We start from the raw sequence: 5,340 nt of genomic DNA on the forward strand, positions 1-5,340 counted from the left end.
AAAAATTTCCTGAGAGTCTTTGGAGTGAATCTGAATTTGTCCTCTCAAAAAAGAACTCTAGGAACATCAAACAGATTTTTTGTGCATATGTCTGTTGTTCTTTTGGCACTAGAAAAATCCTTTGGACAGTCAATGAGGAGGGACTATTTCACCTCTTTGTGTTCTCTGTCCCTATTAGGGTAGGGAATCAACCTTCTACAGTGCTGTCATGAAATATATCTAGAAACGGATTTGCTGGTAAGTCTACTTTCATAGTTTTCACCTCATACATCAATAGACCATAACGATACTTAATAAACAAAAACGTAACAAGTAGGTAATCATAGTTTAAAAAATGTGAAATGCCCATGTCATTCTGACATGTTTCAGCACATTTTGGGACAAATGGTCTCACTTTTAACATTAAAAATCAATAAAATATTTTCTCTAAATTTTTGTCTCTTTTTTGCTCCAATTGTTTGCATCTCATAAAAAATAAAACTTGATGTAACATTATGCATGCAAATTGTGTTTTATGTGCGACCATGACCTATTCTAGAAGCACAGGGTCAGAATTATACTGGTGCATGGAGACAAACTGAAAATGTAAAAATTCAATGGCAAAATTGCTGTCTTTTTCTACTCATTCACAAATAGTTAATGAATGTTATTAAATATGTACAGCAAAATGGAAGGTGTTTCAAATAGAAATCATGCTTCAAAAAACAGTCAAATGAAAAATTATAATATATCCCTCCAGGTGTGACACTTGACATTTGCAGAGTGTCAAACCCCCCAGAAAATGTATAGATATGGCCGAAATAGCTCAGTTGGGAGAGCGTTAGACAGAAGATCTAAAGGTCCCTGGTCCAATCCCGGGTTTCGGCAAAATGCTTTTTCTTCACCGTTTACAAGTGGTTCAAATCCCACCTCTGACATCAACTTTTAATTTCAAGAAACTTTTTTCTTCATTTATTGATTAGATGAGGTCAAACAAAACTTAGTAATGTGGTTTTGAAAAATTTCCTGAGAGTCTTTGGAGTGAATCTGAATTTGTCCTCTCAAAAAAGAACTCTAGGAACATCAAACAGATTTTTTGTGCATATGTCTGTTGTTCTTTTGGCAATAGAAAAAGCCTTTGGACAGTCAATAAGGAGGGACTATTTCACCTCTTTGTGTTCTCTGTCCCTATTAGGGTAGGGAATCAACCTTCTACAGTGCTGTCATGAAATATATCTAGAAACGGATTTGCTGGTAAGTCTACTTTCATAGTTTTCACCTCATACATCAATAGACCATAACGATACTTAATAAACAAAAACGTAACAAGTAGCTAATCATAGTTTAAAAAATGTGAAATGCCCATGTCATTCTGACATGTTTCAGCACATTTTGGGACAAATGGTCTCACTTTTAACATTAACAATCAATAAAATATTTTCTCTAAATTTTTGTCTCTTTTTTGCTCCAATTGTTTGCATCTCATAAAAAATAAAACTTGATGTAACATTATGCATGCAAATTGTGTTTTATGTGCGACCATGAAATATTCTAGAAGCACGGGGTCAGAATTATACTGGTGCATAGAGACAAACTGAAAATGTAAAAATTCAATGGCAAAATTGCTGTCTTTTTCTACTCATTCACAAATAGTTAATGAATGTTATTAAATATGTGCAGCAAAATGGAAGGCGTTTCAAATAGAAATCATGCTTCAAAAAACAGTCAAATGAAAAATTATAATATATCCCTCCAGGTGTGACACTTGACATTTGCAGAGTGTCAAACCCACCAGAAAATGTATAGATATGGCCGAAATAGCTCAGTTGGGAGAGCGTTAGACTGAAGATCTAAAGGTCCCTGGTCCAATCCCGGGTTTCGGCAAAATGCTTTTTCTTCACCGTTTACATTTTAAGGAGATATTAAACAAAGCACATGGACTGATCATGATCAAAAGGCCTAAAAATCTTAACTATCTACAGAAAACAAAATGTTAAAAATTTGAGAAACGGTAACTTTTTCCTTTTGAACACATGAATGTTTTTTAGTAATTTTTCCTCTATTTTGTTTTATTTCAGATTGACTTAGCTGTAAGAGGATTAAAAGGTAACCTGATAGCTGAAACAGTCAGCACTTATCAGACACTAGCTGAATGATTATAGTCAGCTTGTTTGACTTTGAAACACTGAGGCATTACTGAGACAAATGTCCTTAAAAAATATGCTGTGGACAAAGTCAAAAAGGCAAAAAACACAAGCTCCACAAAGGTCCGTCATCTTTAATTTGAAATATAGGAGGTTTCTACTTTAATGGTGAGACAAAGCATCTACATATTTGACATTGCTCCAGTGAGTAGAGCCCACTTAAAAATGTATGGGTTGCTTGTCTCTGCAAGCAAAAGCTGGGCACTAAACTGGCATACTTGCAATGCTGGATGGTTCAGAGTGAAAACACCTATAGGCTGACAATAGTAATTGCAGGTGTTGATTAACTCATTGTGCAAAATAATTTCTAAAATGTGGTCACTTTGGGAGGTTTTCTGCTGTTTTGGTACTCTGCAAATTTCATCTGCAAGGTATTCCTGCAAAATCTGCATTGCAAAACCCAAATAGGGCTCTTCCTTTCAAAGCCCTGCTGTGTGGCCAAACAGTAGTTTCTGAAGAAATGTGGCGCATCACCGCATTTGTGAGAAATCTAACATTTCTAATATCCAAACAAAATAAATGGAGGTTTAAAAATTAATGCAGACGAAAAGTACGCATATAAAAAATGTTATTTATTGACTTTTTTGGGGTGGTGTGACAAGTTTTTAATCACAAGAAATGGTAACATTTCTGCTGACTAGCATGGAAGGAGTTAAGTTCCAATTGCATATCGAAGTCAGGATGGCCGAGCGGTCTAAGGCGCTGCGTTCAGGTCGCAGACTCCCACTTCTGACATCAACATTTAATTTCAAGAAACTTTATCTTCATTTATTGATTAGATGAGGTCAAACAAAACTTAGTAATGTGGTTTTGAAAAATTTCCTGAGAGTCTTTGGAGTGAATCTGAATTTGTCCTCTCAAAAAAGAACTCTAGGAACATCAAACAGATTTTTTGTGCATATGTCTGTTGTTCTTTTGGCACTAGAAAAATCCTTTGGACAGTCAATGAGGAGGGACTATTTCACCTCTTTGTGTTCTCTGTCCCTATTAGGGTAGGGAATCAACCTTCTACAGTGCTGTCATGAAATATATCTAGAAACGGATTTGCTGGTAAGTCTACTTTCATAGTTTTCACCTCATACATCAATAGACCATAACGATACTTAATAAACAAAAACTTAACAAGTAGTTAATCATAGTTTAAAAAATGTGAAATGCCCATGTCATTCTGACATGTTTCAGCACATTTTGGGACAAATGGTCTCACTTTTAACATTAACAATCAATAAAATATTTTCTCTAAATTTTTGTCTCTATTTTGCTCCAATTGTTTGCATCTCATAAAAAATAAATCTTGATGTAACATTATGCATGCAAATTGTGTTTTATGTGCGACCATGACCTATTCTAGAAGCACAGGGTCAGAATTATACTGGTGCATGGAGACAAACTGAAAATGTAAAACTTCAATGGCAAAATTGCTGTCTTTTTCTACTCATTCACAAATAGTTAATGAATGTTATTAAATATGTACAGCAAAATGGAAGGCGTTTCAAATAGAAATCATGCTTCAAAAAACAGTCAAATTAAAAATTATAATATATCCCTCCAGGTGTGACACTTGACATTTGCAGAGTGTCAAACCCCCCCAGAAAATGCATAGATATGGCCAAAATAGCTCAGTTGGGAGAGCGTTAGACTGAAGATCTAAAGGTTCCTGGTCCAATCCCAGGTTTCAGCAAAATGCTTTTTCTTCACCGTTTCCATTTTAAGGAGATATTAAACAAAGCACATGGACTCATTATTTACAGCTAATGTAAAAGGCCTAAAAATCTTAACTATCTACAGAAAACAAAATGTTAAAAATTTGAGAAACGGTAACTTTTTCCTTTTGAACACATGAATGTTTTTTAGTAATTTTTCCTCTATTTTGTTTTATTTCAGATTGACTTAGCTGTAAGAGGATTAAAAGGTAACCTGATAGCTGAAACAGACAGCACTTATCAGACACTAGCTGAATGATTATAGTCAGCTTGTTTGACTTTGAAACACTGAGGCGTTACTGAGACAAATGTCCTTAAAAAATATGCTGTGGACAAAGTCAAAAAGGCAAAAAACACAAGCTCCACACAGGTCCGTCATCTTTAATTTGAAATATAGGAGGTTTCTACTTTAATGGTGAGACAAAGCATCTACATATTTGACATTGCTCCAGTGAGTAGAGCCCACTTAAAAATGTATGGGTTGCTTGTCTCTGCAAGCAAAAGCTGGGCACTAAACTGGCATACTTGCAATGCTGGATGGTTCAGAGTGAAAACACCTATAGGCTGACAATAGTAATTGCAGGTGTTGATTAACTCATTGTGCAAAATAATTTCTAAAATGTGGTCACTTTGGGAGGTTTTCTGCTGTTTTGGTACTCTGCAAATTTCATCTGCAAGGTATTCCTGCAAAATCTGCATTGCAAAACCCAAATAGGGCTCTTCCTTTCAAAGCCCTGCTGTGTGGCCAAACAGTAGTTTCTGAAGAAATGTGGTGCATCACCGCATTTGTGAGAAATCTAACATTTCTAATATCCAAACAAAATAAATGGAGGTTTAAAAATTAATGCAGACGAAAAGTACGCATATAAAAAATGTTATTTATTGACTTTTTTGGGGTGGTGTGACAAGTTTTTAATCACAAGGAATGGTAACATTTCTGCTGACTAGCATGGAAGGAGTTAAGTTCCAATTGCATGTCGAAGTCAGGATGGCGGAGCAGTCTAAGGCGCTGCGTACAGGTCGCAGTCTCCCCTGGAGACGTGGGTTCAAATCCCACTTCTGACATCAATATTTAATTTCAAGAAACTTTATCTTCATTTATTGATTAGATGAGGTCAAACAAAACTTAGAATAAATAGAAATCATGCTTCAAAAAACAGTCAAATTAAAAATTATAATATATCCCTCCAGGTGTGACACTTGACATTTGCAGAGTGTCAAACCCCCCAGAAAATGTATAGATATGGCCGAAATAGCTCAGTTGGGAGAGTGTTAGACTGAAGATCTAAAGGTCCCGGGTTTCGGCAAAATGCTTATTCTTCACCGTTTACAAGTGGTTCAAATCCCACCTCTGACATCAACTTTTAATTTCAAGAAACTTTTTTCTTCATTTATTGATTAGATGAGGTCAAACAAAACTTAGTAATGTGGTTTTGAAAAATTTCCTGAGAGTC

At 35.4% G+C, this 5,340-nt stretch overlaps 1 non-coding gene across 1 annotated transcript; it reads left to right on the forward strand.

Moving 5' to 3' along the window:
* The first annotated feature begins 1,790 nt into the window (after positions 1 to 1,790).
* TRNAF-GAA (transfer RNA phenylalanine (anticodon GAA)) lies at positions 1,791 to 1,863 on the forward strand. The gene has a single exon. It is a non-coding gene; the product is annotated as a tRNA-Phe (tRNA).
* The last annotated feature ends 3,477 nt before the right edge of the window (positions 1,864 to 5,340 follow it).

The sequence above is a fragment of the Dendrobates tinctorius genome, unplaced genomic scaffold (genome assembly GCF_039654945.1).
Source record: "Dendrobates tinctorius isolate UK_male_01 unplaced genomic scaffold, ASM3965494v1 ptg000350l, whole genome shotgun sequence".
In the NCBI taxonomy this organism is placed as follows: Eukaryota; Metazoa; Chordata; class Amphibia; order Anura; family Dendrobatidae; genus Dendrobates; species Dendrobates tinctorius.